At 40.0% G+C, this 15,520-nt stretch overlaps 1 pseudogene across 1 annotated transcript; it reads left to right on the forward strand.

Moving 5' to 3' along the window:
* Positions 1-6,138: 6,138 nt before the first annotated feature.
* LOC149008487 (pentatricopeptide repeat-containing protein At2g27610 pseudogene) lies at positions 6,139-10,040 on the forward strand (annotated as a pseudogene). Its single transcript, XR_016175332.1, has 3 exons — positions 6,139-8,130; positions 8,318-8,794; positions 8,893-10,040. The product of XR_016175332.1 is annotated as a pentatricopeptide repeat-containing protein At2g27610 pseudogene (transcript).
* Positions 10,041-15,520: the final 5,480 nt, after the last annotated feature.

The following is a 15,520-nucleotide window of genomic DNA, read 5'->3' on the forward strand; positions in this document are numbered from 1 at the left end:
TGTTCTAAACAACTAAGACCTAGTGCAACAGCGACCTCAAGTGACTAGCAAAGTTCAAGATGAAGTTAATTTCTTATTTCTTCAAAAGACCGAAAGAGGTCAACCTTTACATCAAACATATACATGAGATTACAAGAGTTGGGATACAATCTTCGGTCAAAAAAGAAAGTCATCACCGGTGATCATTAAGAAATCATACAAGATCAGCACCGCTTTGCCGGAACAAACACAAGAGTCAAGCGCAGCGTGGATTCAAGAAAAGAAGAGGAGAAACGGGGATTACAAAAGCATTTCAGTATATACAAAATCCTTTGCAATTTCATACTCTTTGTCCAGCTTGTCCGAAGAAGTATGGTCCTCGACCAAACTTGCATTCAAGGCGAGCTCTTCGTAATTGAATCCTTCGGGGGGAGAATAAACGAGGAGAATCCTCAAGATGATGCATAATATCCGGATCGAAGGCGGAGGATCAGTCTTATCTTTGGTCCAGTCGGGAGAAGGAAGACCCAGGTTGGTAAACACTTCAGGATGGCAAACAGAGCTGTAGGGAGTCGTATCAAAATGAGGATCTTTCCTTAGTATTGATTCCCATACTTCGTTCTCACCATCCCGATCGCTGCAAGTTATAAGCATTCAGCGTGTCAACGAAAGGCTTACTGTGTAAATACTTGAAGATGCAGGCTCTGCGAACGTCGGTTGGAAGGGATTCGGGCAAAGGAATGACGGCTTGCCTTTGAGGTAACGCTTCGGATCCTTTGGCCCCCGACTTTCTGCTTCTCGCTCCGGTCGCCGGATCTTCTCCCTGGCATCATCCAAGTCTGAATGGAGACGCTCGATCACCGAGTTCTTTTCTCCTGCAACCTCCCAAGCTAATTTCCTAAGGCGAGCAATCTCAGCGTCTTTAGCTTCAGAGATCTCCCGAAGCCTGGAAACTTCATTGCTCAGTTTACTGAGTCTAGAGGCTGCTTCCACTTGGTTGTGGAAGTTCCCAGTAAGACTCTGCAAACAACTTCCGAGTTAGTCAGGAGCAAAAGAGCAATCTTCAGTATCAAAAGAAGATTGAAGAGAAACTTACATCACCAGAGACTTCATAAAGTCATTGTTTGGAAGTTTGGAAAGAATTCTGCTCTGGCTAGACATTTAAGCAACAGTGCACCACTCCAACGCTTTGTCAAACTCGTTTGACACTAATTTAGACCTCCTCGAAGGAGGAGAAGGATGAGCTACATCAAGAGAAGGATGAGTTGCATCCTCCACCAACCGACGACGCTTCCTAGTGGCAAAATCCTCCGGCTCCAAAGAAGGAGAGGCAGAGGATGCCAAACAAGCTCTAAAGTTGGAAATAGAAGCAGCACCTGCTGGGACCACGCCTTCTTCAGATGCCAACATAGTTGCCTCTGATGTCCGAAGAGTCTCCTTCGGCGATCCCTGAATGATCTCTTCGACAGGGGCATCAGCAGCACCATCAGCAACGGAGTGATCAAGATCTTCCTGGGAAGAACGAATGATCTCTTTAGGCAGAGGAAGCGTAAGAGTGGCATCAGTAGAAACTGTGGGAATCTGACTTAAAGATTCACCAACAGCAGTCGCCTTACGCTTAGAGGATTCACTAGATGAAACCACCTCGGTGGCCTCAACCGCCGTCGATGCTGGAACGATCTTCTTACAGGACTTCGCCCTAATAAAGTTCGGATCGATTCTGGGAGCCACTGTAAGCACACAAAAAAGCCGTATCAGTACAAAAAACCAACAACACAAGGAACAAAGGAAAACCCTAATTCTCTGTCCGATATGAACTACTCATAATACCCATTAAGTAAACCCCAAGTACTACTACTGTGGAGTTTACTCGGGGGGAAGGAGAAGATATTGGTGATAGCAAAAAGCTCACTTGTTTAGAGACTGATAGGAAATATTGTTGGAGTACGAGGAATACGGAAGCAAAGCAAAAAGACGGAATGTCGTTTTTGCAAATATAACTTGCAGATAGCAGGATAGATGGAGAGTACCCTCGAAGGATTTAAATAGCCTCAGGTATTAAGACGACGGTTGAGAGCCAAAGGCAACCAATGGCCCAGATCGAAGAAACGCTTCGAATTCCTCAACAGGCAAGATCAACGGTCATAAGGAGGCCACGTGGAAATAGACACATGATACGAGAGTACCTCCAACCGTCGCACCACCATTTAAATAATGGTTGTATTACCAATTCATTGAAAACAGTGAATGGTATACAAAGGCAATAAAACGTTTGGACTTCGCAGCAAAGGAAGGGAAACGGGTAGACTTTGCAATAAATGAAGGAGCGGTGGGGGAATAAAGGCTAAGGCATCTTTCCCGAACATCTCTTCATGATATCTTTACAAGATTATCATTCGTTGAGGTACACGAAGTTAAGTGATAAGTTTTATCATTTATATTTTGATTTTCAAGACAAGCTTTCGATAGGAGACGAGGAAATATTGAGGCAAACATGGAAGAAGTATCTATTCATTAATGAGGAGGATCAATCTAAAAAAAAAAAAAAGTAACTCCCTAAGCTTCTTCCTCATTTGTTGCCCGAAGAGTCCTGCACAGGAGAGCCTTTCTCAGGGTCGTCATTCTCAGGGTCCTGTGAAGAGCCTTCCTCAGGATTGTCATTATCAGGATCCTCTTCAGCGGCAGCCTGAGACTTTTCCTCTTGGAGGGGCGGTTCATCAGCAAGATATTCCTCATATTTTGGGTCAGCTGGAAAAGGATCATCCTCTTCCCGAGCCCAGTCAGGGAGGTCCATTTGAAGCTTCCCGAAGACCTCTCTGTGACACACCTCACGAAAGGGAGCTGTATCGAAGGAAGGGATAGATTCAAGAATCTTTTCCCAAACATCATTCTGCCCCAAGCGGTAAGCTTGGATGTTGAAGGCACCCAGCAGGTTAGAGAAAGGCACACTGTTTAGGTACTTCCGAACACAATCCTTTCGAAGCTCCGGCTTGATATGCTCGGGTTTGCTGGGATTGCTATCTTCAGTAGATTTTCGTTCTCCATGCACTTAAGCTCAAGTCTGTCACCGAACAACGTGGCAGCTGCTTTCTGCTTCTTAGCCTCGAGCTTGGCAGCAACAGTGCGAGCCTTTGAAGAGTCGAGAGCCCTTTTTAAGGCGTTCATCTCCTCATCATGCTTCATCTGCAGCTCCTTGGCAGCTGCCGTCAGCCGGTCCTATCTCGGAATTGGCCTTGGCCAAATTCTCTTCACGAGTCTGCAGCAGCAAGGAGCCGTTACGACCAACCCGGCTCAATGCTTCCATGTGTTGATAAAAGCTCAACACAGCATTCCTGGGGATGAGGAGAGTATCAGAAGAAATCATAAGAGATTGTGAAAAACAATCAATGAAGAATCAGGAAGGCCGGTACCTTGTGGAGTGACTAACAAGGGCATCATCGTTCAGGGCTTCAAAATCCTGACGATCGGAAGGCAGAAGACTGAGGGAGCTCCATTCTGCAGCTTTCTCAGGGTCTTGTGTCACCCTATCAGTGTGCTTTAATGTCCACTGAGGTATGAAGACCTCCTCACAATGTTCAGTATTTTTGGATTTTTTGTGGGAGGAAGCATCAACTGTATCGTGCTTCCTTTTGGTTCGAGTGGAGGAGGAGATAGTTGACCTCTCCACCATTGGCTTCTTCCCTTTTCCCGAAGAGTCAACCACGGGCCTGATGTTCCTGATACCCTTGTAAGAAGGGTCGGGAGAGGGAACAGAAGCCTCTTGATCAGCAGTTAGGGCTCGGGGCGACCGTTGCTCAGCAGTCACAACGGCCCTAGTAGCCTTCGCTCGAAGATTCTCAGGGTTCATTCTTGGAGGCACTACAAAGAAGAACAAGAATCAGAATTACTAAAAGACACATCACTCTTAGAAAATTGAGGGATGATGGTTAAAGAAGCTCACAATGAGCCAATCCCCAATACTGAAGGATGGAGTTGTACTCCACCTCAAGTCCATGTATCTCCTGATACGATGGAATTGATTTGATCTTCCTGACGGCCATCTCGTCTTCTTTGGATAAGGGAAGGCCCCGGTTACTTTCAGAGTATGAAGTATACTGTTTCCAGACGGTCGGGAAGTTGAGATCTGATGGAGGCGCTCGACAGAAAAAGTATCATTCGCGCCATCCTTTGTGATTAGAAGGGCAAGTTCCTTTGGCGAGAATGCTGCCCCTCCAATCAAGCTCAGCCTTATTACGTTTGGAGAGCACAACCCAACCGAGAGGATGGGAAATAGAAAGAAGATGAAAGTGCACAAAAAGAGCAAGAGAAGGCGTGAGGCCGAGCTCAAAGCATAAACCCAAGAAGCCGACGATAAGACGCCAGCTATTGGGAAGGAGCATTCTAGGGCAAATGTCTCAGTGATTCGAGAATGGGCGAGAACAAAGGATTGAAAAAAGGAAAGCGAACCCCACTTTCCAGTGCATCTATGGATAGGGAAAATTCGCCTGGAAGGATTGAATCAACCCTCTCATCAGGATTGGGAGCCCTAAGATGGTAAGAAGAAGGAAAATCAAAACCCTGGATGGCCGAAAGAAGGGTTTCCTCCTTGTAAGAGGAGGGAACAGAACCAGGTCCGCCATTAGACCTGGAAGTTTGTTTTGATTGCTTAGAAGATTCGGCAGTCACCCTAGGAGTCGTGGATGGTCCAGACTCAGGAAGGGCAGAAGAAGCCTCGGTTTTTCTTTCTAACTCTGTTACGGTTATCTGCGAATTCTTGCCGGAGGGCGGTTAGGGTTTTATTATCATTATCCGATTGCTCGAAAGGAAGGGAAGCAAAAGCTTCGTTACCACTACTATTACCGGCGCTGGGTACCCGGGGCCGAAGAAACCCTATTATCCTCCATTACTAGCTTCAGTAAGGTAAAAAAAAAAACGAGAGACAAGGAGTTTTTAACTTTGCAAAAGGATCAGTAAACTTACTGATTCAGTGAAGCAAAAGCTTGAGAGCGAGAAGGCGCGAAGCAGACGACGAAGTTTCAAATCCAGACAAGAAGAATGAAACCTACGAAGACAACGAACTGCTTTTAAGCACCCGCACGAGTGTTCGAGGACCTGACCGATCGAGATTGATTCAGCATCAACGGTCGAGATTTGAAGACGTTTTGAAAGTTTGAACTCACGAATCCGAAACAGGCGTTCGGAAACCGTCGCTTGGGTTACGTGAGCCACGATAGATCGACTGCAAAGAGACGCGTGGCATTGCCCTCACAACGCTCGAGGAAAAGTGACCACCGCATTAAATGTGATATAACATTTAGTGGGTTATGCGAAAACCATGGCTTGACGACGAACCCAGTTAAAAACCAAGCCCTCGGGATCGACCGAACGCTTGGTCTGGGGGACTCGTGATGTGGAGAAAATATGATCGAACCTGGTTCATACTTGGTTTGACCTTCGACTCCGGTCGGGACGAAAGGAATCGACTCGCTTCCGAGCGAGCCGGGTCCAGGAGATAGCTTGTTGAGGAAGAAAACTAAACCAGCAACAAGCACGCCCTAATCCGACTTATGGATTAGGTTAATTACCCTAATGATGGCGGAGACACAACTTGGCGGCTGTCACTTATCACTATTGAAGGGATAATCATCAGATAACCGTGAGGTTATCTTAGGAGTCCTCTACTAGTTCAAACTAGTAGAAGTCTATCGCTCAACGGATCTAACTGTTAGAATCCAACGACTATCTGAAGAAGGCTCAAATACATCCAACGAAGAAGATTCGAAGGTACACTCTATGTAAACATCACTTACCTACAAGGTAAAGGAGAGATCCAGATCCATACACACACATTTGGACGTAAACACTCAGATGCTTATGATCTAAATCGTATTCCAATTACTCATTCCTTAGCTCTGCGCTTCTAGCAGAGCCGTTTGTGATTAAGTTCATCGATCGACTTAGCCTTCGGAGGTGGACTCCCGACCCCAGCGGTCGAGCCACATCTGACGCTTTTGGTTTGGAGGTCATTCTAAGGAGATCTAAGGGCTGAGCAGATTTTGGACGCATCATGAAGCAAAGAAGTTGTGTTTTAAGATGAAAAGAGAAGGATTTGAACCTGCAATCGCTCTACAGTCAATTCCGATTGATCTCTTTATGAAATCTTGTATTGTATGTGTGATGCTTTGGAGGTGTTTGGAGAGATGTCGAAAAGGAATGTAGTTACTTGGACATCAACAATTTCTGGTTGTGTTCGGAATGGTTCTCCTGAAATCGGTATTTCTTTGTTTTTGGAGATGATTAAAATGGGTGTTCTTCCCAATGATGTCACTCTAAATGTCGTACTTCAGGCTTGTGCTGACCTTTCTATGTTGAATTTGGGAATTCTGATTCATTCTTTGGTTATAAGAGCTGGGTTTGTTCATGATTGTAGAACCAAGATTTGCTTAATTGATTTTTACTCAAAGTGTGGCTTAGTTGATTTAGCCCACCAAATTTTCAACGGAATGTTGAAGCCCGATTTGGTATCTTTCACCTCTATGATTGGGGGTTATTTAAAGAGTGGTTTGCTGGAACAGGCATTTGAATTGTTCGGTAGGATGAGGAAGTTGGGGCTGGACCCAAATGAACACACCATCAGTAGCATTTTGGTTGGCTGTCAACCAATAGTTGGTGAGCAGATTCATGCTTACATGGTTAAAACCTTTTTGGATCAGAGCGTCTACTCTGCTAGTGCTCTGATTGAATTTTATTCAAAGAACAACTCCTATGAGAGTGCCAAGCTGGTTTTTGAACATTTAGAGACTATGAGTGTGATCACTTGGAGCTCAATGATTTCCTGCTGTGCCAGAAATGAGCTTGGATATGAAGCGCTGGTGTTGTTCTACAGAATGATCAATTTAGGGATCAAACCCAATGAGTATACCTTTGTTGCTGTTATCGGGGCTTGTGGTTTATCCCCTATGTTCATAGGAACGGGAAAACAAGTCCATTGCTCTGTGATAAAGTTGAACTTGGGATTGGACATTCGGATTTCAAATGCTTTGGTTACCATGTATGCAAGAAACAACCAGATAGATGAACTTGGAAAAGTATTCGAGAAAATCCAGGATCCTGATGCTGTTTCTTGGTCTGCTGCCATAACTGGTTACACCCAAAATGGGTTGAGTGAGAAATCAACAAGCTTGTTTTGCCAAATGCATAAGAGAGGAGTTAAGCCTAACGAATATGGATTTTCTGGTGTTCTTAGTTCGTGTGCTACTCGGGCTTTATTTTATCAAGGAAAACAGCTGCATGGTTTTGCAATGAAGTTAGGATTTGATGCTGATGTTTGTGTGGGAAATGCCCTAGTTAATATGTATTCTAAGTGTGGAAACATCGATAATGCGTGGTTGGCATTTGATGGCATGACTAGACATGATCTCATGTCATGGAACACATTAATTCACGGGTATGCTCATCATGGGCATGGGAAAAAGGCCCTTCAGCTCTTTGATCAGATGGTTGAATCAGAGTTCATCAAACCTAATGATGCTACATTTGTGGGAATCTTGAATGCATGTAGTCATGTAGGTTATGTAGATGAAGCACTTGAATACTTTAAAATCATGGAGAGCTGCTATGGGATTGTCCCTTCAATGTCTCACTATGCTTGTCTAGTTGACATTATGGGCCGAGCAGGAAGGCTAAATGAGGCCGCCTGGATTATTGAACAAATGCCATTCGATCCAGATTATTTGATATGGAAAACTCTTTTAGGATCTTGTAGAGTACACTCAAACTTTGTGCTAGGTAAGCACGCCGCACGGAGAGCTATTGAATTGTTCCCTGAGGATTCTGCAAGTTATGTTCTTCTTTCAAACTTACTTGCTGACTGCGGGGAAAGATTGGAATCAGAGAGGACAAGGAAGATGATGGAAGAGAGAGGAGTAAAGAAAGATGCTGGTTGGAGTTGGATTGAGATAAGGAGTGTGGTGAATGGATTTATTGCCAGGGACAGAAATCACCCAGAAGCACAAGCCATCTACCAGATATTGGATGATCTTCTATTGGAAATGAAAGAAGAAGGCTACTCCCCAGACTTCAGCTGGCAACTATATGATTAGTGACGAGTGAATAACTGATAATAATACGACCATAATGGAGATGGAATTGTGGTCTTTTAAATACCAAATGGTAAGTCTTTTTTAACCTTTTTCAGTTGTATAGATAAGGAATACTGCTTATGGGTTTAGTACTGCAATATTCAGCATGTTTGATTATAAATTTTGAAGTCTTGAATTATTAAATCTCATACTTGATTTCTAGACTTTCTCTTCCATTGACTTTCACTTGCAATAGACTGAATTGCTTTATTTGGCAGAGTACCAACACATTTCTCCACTTACCTTAATGGAGTGTTTGCAATCTGTACTCATTGCACCCTCTGGAAGATAATTGATTGAAGAGTTTGGAAAATTGGGTAAAACATCTCTTCCAAGTTGGTTCGCTGACTTTCTCCAAGGACCATTTCCTAGTATTTGGAGACTTCTTATTCGTTGGATACCTTGGTGATTTGGAATTCTTTTTCCAAATATTCGCCAAAAATGGTTGTGAAAGGAGGTTGCAGTATCCAAAAGTTTTCAAAGTGAATCTAGACCTTATGTAGATAATCATGGCAAAAGGAAAGCTACCAAAGAAGACCACAAGGCAATGCAGAGTGGGGACAAACCATCATTGCCTCAGCTCAGTCAAATTGCAGTTCTTCAGGTCAATGAAAGTAAACTTTAAGGGCCTGTCAAAGTTGAAGCACCTGATTGTAAGCAAGAAAATAGATGCAACGGCTATTCTGTTCACGAAGGTAAGGTCCATTAAAGTCTTCAATATAAATTTTTTAATCCAAATTGGCAGAGTGTTTCTTTCATTACATGCCTGATAGATTGCAGTTACCCATGACAGGACTTTGAAGGTTCCCCCTCGTAAAGGTCACTCACCTAGTGCAACTTGTGTAAGGAAATTTCCTGTGGTCTTCTATTAGCTGGTACCTTCAAATCTATCCTTCCTCTGTTTGCAGTTAAATTGGGCAGACCATCCTCTGTCTACAATAATTTCTTTTTCTCTGCATTATGCTTTCTATTGGCTTCAATTTTCTTTTAGACCAGATTATACACTTCTCAGTGATTCATAAAAATCCACATTACCTCCAGAGTGCCATGAGCTCATGTTGGCAACTTGGCACAAAGTAGAAAGTGATTACCAAAATATAGGGGCAATAGTCCATTTTAAATCAAAATTCTGAACATCAAATTTGAAATTTCCACTCCTACAATGCGTAGGCACCAGCTGTGCCTTGAATATCTGGAAGAAGATACAATTTCAAACTGAAGGCTTCAGATGGGAGAGCTTGGACAGTTGACACATATATTAACAAGTACAGAATGAAATGTTTGGGGCAGCCATCAGTGAAAGGGAAAGTGTTTGTTTTTCCAAGTTAATCAAAAAGAATGAGTTCAAATTTTCCATTTTTCAGGAGTTGGATGTGCATTATAATTCATCAAACTCAATTGAGTCTTCTTCTGGTGTGTTTCCTTTTGTATCCATTGATTCTGAGTCATAAAGCAGTGTTCTTATCTTGGTCACCTAGTTATGGCAATTGGTGGTTCATCAAGTTTCTGAAAGCAAAGCTAGACCCTCCACTGGAATAATGGTAAACTGGAACTTACTATCTTTAGAATACCCAATACCCTACACTTGTTTCCATTTTCTGTGAAGAACTGTATATTTTGACTTTGGAAAATGCCTCAAAGAAATCTCTTAGTTTTAAGATGGTCCAAGGTCCTATGATTCTTTTGAACTGTCTATCATACTCTTTCTTATGATTTTTTTTTTACTCCTCTTGGATCCGAATGATCAACATGTTACACAACCCAAATCCATTGCTTAATATGGATTATTTCCAACAGATTTATGAACACTAAGAAAGTCCCTTTCATGTGTATGACTTTGTAAATCATATAAGAACCCAGGTGCAATTTATGAAGGTTATGAAAAATATTCAAAATTAAGTGTTGATAAATCCAGTGTTAATTAACAAATAGATCAATCTTCACTAAAATTTTGGCCCTAATGGCCTCAACCCGTGCTAACCTGCCCTAAGCCGGCCTGGGATCAAGCAAGTTTGGATCAAGGCAGCCCTAGATTAATGTTTGGATCGAGAGTTTGTTAATATATGACCTTAAAATTTTTTCTGTTTGTATACTCCTAAAGGTATCCCGGTAAAAAGCCCTTCCCCTTGTACTTTTGTATTAGTGTCCTATTTTCATACAGAATCCACGAATGCATCTGAAAGGCCATATCAAAATATTTTCTCTAATCCCAGGGTTATACAATTCTTTAGCCCATCCAAAGTTTTGTTAACCTGCGATTTGCTCCTTACTGGGCGCCCGCCCACCCCGCGCCCCGGGGGAAACCCACCCACGGAGGAAGAAATAAAAAGCGCGCCGCGCTAAGAGGGGGGGGGGAGGGCCGCGGGCCGGCGACACCCCCACGCGGTGGCCAAAATTTACCCTTTTGCCGCCCTAAAGTGGTTTCCAATATGCCCTGGGCTTTAATTTGTTAACCTAAACTTAACCAAAATTCCTCTCCAAAACCATCCCTTAAGAAAACCCATGATTTCTTGAACATCCCATAACCCAAAAGCTCCCAGCTCATTTATTGCTGGTTCTAACTACAGAAAGGTTCTGCAGATTAACCTAAACACACCATTAATGATTTCCTTCCCTGATGGGATATTTAAGCAGACAAAATAAGTAATGCTGGTGCCATTTCTTACACGGAACTAAATTGTATTCCTTTGTTGTATGTACTATGCTTAAGTGGATATTGAATTCATGTTACCTACATCTGATGTCTCCATGAAAGAGATTTGTTTAATTTGTTTCTTTGTAGAAATTAATTGGTTTTATTCTTCCTTAATACAGAAATAAATGATCTTACCATTGCTGCAGATGCCAGCAGTTGTAAAAATAGACCAACTTAACTTTTGTCTTGCTTAATTAGTACAACTTTTTTGCAGTTTTACTGGTCATGTCTCAAATTTCTGGAGTGATGTATTGTGAAGCCTGGACCACAAGCATGCAGAGAGGTTCTGGGAGGTATTAACAGGCCTTATTGATGACAGTGAAGGTACGTGAGTGTTATCAAAAGGGATGAATCAATCCCCACATCTCCAAGAATACTTAATTATCCCAATTTCCCATTTTTCATCGAGAAGAAGTGGCATAGAAATCAAGTAGAAGCATAGCACATTTTTATAGATCATTTATTCATGATAAATATAAGAAGGTAAACACAGAGAGTCTGCGCTCAGGGGGAGCTTTTATATTAATGCCGCCAAGTGGATGTGAACCCAAAGACCTCCCCTAGGGAAGTTGAGTCTTTAACCGCTTTAACATACCACCTTTGGCTAGTAGTATATATCCTTGAAATCACTACCATGAGAACACCTTCCAGAATTCGGTGTTCGGAAATGGGCTGAAATATATGCCATCCGGTCTTACCTTCCTATAGCATTCCTGGCTTTTCTCAGCATTGCAACTTCTATAATCATCCCTTTCGGGTTTATAGATGTCAAAACAACTGTGCTTGGCTTTCCAATCCATGCAGCACCAAAAAAGCGTCGTTGCAAAAAAATTAAGGTTGAAGCGCCACTCAAACTCCTTGCCATAAGCAACTATTTGAGGACCCAGGTCGTTATCTTTGGATTTGCAATGGAGATTTAGTATCTCATTTGGACCCAAGTCATTTATGACATGAACACCCATTTTTCCTTGCACAAAATATGGCTCGAGTAAGGACGATGAAAACACTAGGACTACGATCAAAATCAAGGCATTCATGGTTTCGAGTTTCTTCAGATCAACTGATTTTTTTCTTTGGGTCCAATGAACCCCATACCATTTAAATAGCTCTGAAGGAAATTAAGGTAATATAATAAATAGAAAATTTGCAGTTGATTTGTTCCCAAATATAGTGTTCCCTTCTGTGACCTATATATAATACTTTTCTTTGTTTGGAGTTTCTATTAAAAATGGACCTTTCTCAACTGGATTCTCTATTTTTGGGGTAGAAAAATTAATTTCGTTAAACCTAACTTGGGAAGATGAAGTCCATTGATGAAGATCATGGACCGTCATTTCTCTCTGAAATTTCGGGTGCACGTTTCGGTCAATCGGGGTGTTGGCAAAGAACGAACTTTCGTCAATAATTTAGCATTGATTTCGGCGATATTTTGGCCCCCCCCCATTTGGAAATTTTCGCCCCCTGTTTTGAGTATCTTTAGTCAATAATTTTGGTAAATTTGAAGCATATCCTAATTTAATGTAAATATGTGATAAATTTGAATTATTTCCTATAAATTCTTCCATTTAAATTCTTTTACCTAATCATATTTAACATATTACCTTTTGAGGCCTACATCATTCGGACATAATTGGAATGATTACCCATTCACTCTGAAAATTTTATTACAAAATCCATTCATAATTTAAATTGTTTCCATAAATTATTTCATGTATATATTCTTCCCTAACCACATTTGGCATGTTGACTTTTGAGGGCTAAATCACTAGAATATATAGTTGGTAAGATTGCTAATTAATCTTGAAGATTTTGCTATAAAATATCTTCCTATCTATAAATTATTCTATGTAGATTCTCCTCCTAATTACATTAAACACATTAACTTTTGAGTCTTGAATCATTGGGATAGAATTGGTAAGATTGGAATAGAATCGCGAGAGAAATCGCTTAAAAAGTGCAAGAAATAATATAAGAATCGGAAGAAAAAAATTAAAAAAATGATATTTTCCGATATATCAGGAGACCGATATCGTTTCGTTTCGCCCCTGGTTTCGATTCGCCAGGGGTGATTGATATTGTTTTCTAGAAATTCTTCCATGTAGATTTTCCTACAAAATCCCTTAATACCTTGGATTATTTCATAAATTCTTCCATGTATAGCAGGGTCATAATAGGGTTTAGGCTCGATTCACGTCACGCAAGGTTCGATCCTTAACCCCAAATTAATATTACATAGGCCCTTACTATATATAAACGATATAATCAGCTCCTCTCAACCTAATGTGGGACTAAATAAAAACCATAGGATAAAAGACACGATTAAAACATATATTTATATAAAAATATAAAATAATATTAATTAAGTTTTAAACATATTTACAACACATATTCTCCTTCCTGACCATATTTGGCACGTTGCCTTTTGAGGCCTAAATTATTGGGATAGGGTTGGTAAGATTACCACGAAGATATCCCTTCTTAACTTGAATTATTTCTAGAAATCCTTTCATTTGTTATCCTCCCTAACTACATTTGGCATTTTGCCTAACTTGCCTTTTGATGCCTAAGTCATTGTGGCAGAATTGGTAAGATTGTGGGTTGACCTTAAAGATTCTGAAAAAGAATCCCTTTGTATTTCCAATTATGCAGAGAATTTCCGAGATCATCGCTTAATTTATCGTGATAAAACGAATAATCGTCAAAATTTTGCCTATTTATTGGCAATATATTGTCGATGTATTGTATTTCTCTTTTCGGTCTTGATATAATATTGTTAAATAAATTTATTTGAAATCCTAAATAATATTTGTAAGAATTCTTTTACATGGAGACCCCTTTTGTCTTTTTTGGAAACATGATGCACCCTCTCCAAAGTCCAAAACCTTACAAAACGCCCTTCACGCCTTTAGTGAAGGTATTTAGTTAACTGATTAAACTCAACTTAATTTGTTTTTGTTATAAAATAAAGAAAATACATTGAATACAAAGAAGAAAGATAAGATGAGTTCAATTCTTCTATTAAGCTAATCATTACATATTTATAATGGAACTAACATCTTCTCTGATATGGTAATATCAGATTCTACAAAAAAATACAATATATGATTATCACACAATAAGATAATCTTGATATGGAAGGATAGATTGTCGCCCAAGATAGAAGGTGCATAGAATGGAAATATTGACTGCCAACATTGTGTGAGAATGTGAATTACCAAGATTGAATCTTAAGGTAGTTGAAATCTTCAATTGAAATTACAATATCTTTGAGGGTAATAGACATCCATAAATAAATATTATTTATAACACTCCCCCTTGGATGTCCATCAATAGATAATGTACATCATTAAAACCTTAATAAGAAAAAAACCCTGTGGGAAAAAAATCGTAGTGAAGGAAAAAGAATATATATATCTAAATAATACGTATTGGTAACTGCCTCATTAAAAATCTTACTAGGAAAACCCAATGGGACAAACTTTTGTGAAGGGAAAAAGAGTGCAACACGGATTTTACTCCCCCAGATAATAACATCATTGAGTATCTTTGAATACGCACATTCCAATGTCATGTACCAGCTTCTCAAAATTTGAAGTAGGCAATGCCTCAATAAATAAATATGTCAAGTTATCACTTGAACGAATTCAATGAACATAAATTTCTTCATTTTGTTGAAGATCATGAATGAATAAAAATTTCAATGAAATATGTTTTGTTCTATCTCCTTTGATGTATCCTCCTATCAATTGAGCTATGCATGTAGCATTATATTCGTATAATATTGTTGAAACCCCTTTTCTAGTAAAAGACTGCATGCTTCCTTCACTTGTGAATAAATAACATGTTCGAAATCTAGTTTTATGCAAATTAGATAAATATCATGCATCTGCAAAACTAGTTAGTTGATGTCCACATTCATAAAATAACATCATGTCAATAATTCTTTGAAGATATTGAAATATATGTTTAATAACATTTTAGTGTCTTCGTATTGGAGAAAAGATAAATCTTGCTAATACACTTATAGAAAATGCTAATTTGATTGTATACTATTAGCAAGATACATTGATGCCCAATTGTACTTAGATATGGTACTTCAAAACCAATAAGTTCTTTATGTTTTCATACGGTTGAAATGAATCTTTTATTTATGTCGAGCGATCTCACAACCATTGGGGTACTCAATGGATATATTTTATCCATTTAAAATCGCTTCAAAACCTTCTCTATAGAAGTTTATTGATGAACCAATGGGGGTTGGTCCAAGTGGTAAGCAGCTTGGTTCGCTTAAGCAAGGTTTCGGTATCGAATCCTTGTGGATGCAAAAAATTCCCGCTGGGAGACTCACCCACCACAGCCAAGTGTGCGACGCGGGTCGAACCACCGGTTTATAAACCGGGGTAGGCAACCAAAAAAAAAAAAAAAAAAAAGAAGTTTATTGATGAACGAGTATTCTATTCGTCAAATGATCAATACTTTGTCTCTCCAAGATCTTTCATTTCATATTCTTTCTTCAAATAGTCTACTGCTTTTTGAAGCTCTTCAAGAGTTCCAACGATATTTAAATCATCATCATATACACTTATTAAATTTAGATCAATATCCTTAATAAAGGCACAATAATAAATTAAATCATTTTTATACTTTTTATTTAATAAATATCCACTAAGGAGATTATACCATATATGCATTGATAAGGAGATATACCATATATACATTGATCATC

Source organism: Hakea prostrata, chromosome 8 (genome assembly GCF_041222555.1).
Source record: "Hakea prostrata isolate BN-2017 chromosome 8, UWA_Hpros_2, whole genome shotgun sequence".
Lineage (NCBI taxonomy): Eukaryota > Viridiplantae > Streptophyta > Magnoliopsida > Proteales > Proteaceae > Hakea > Hakea prostrata.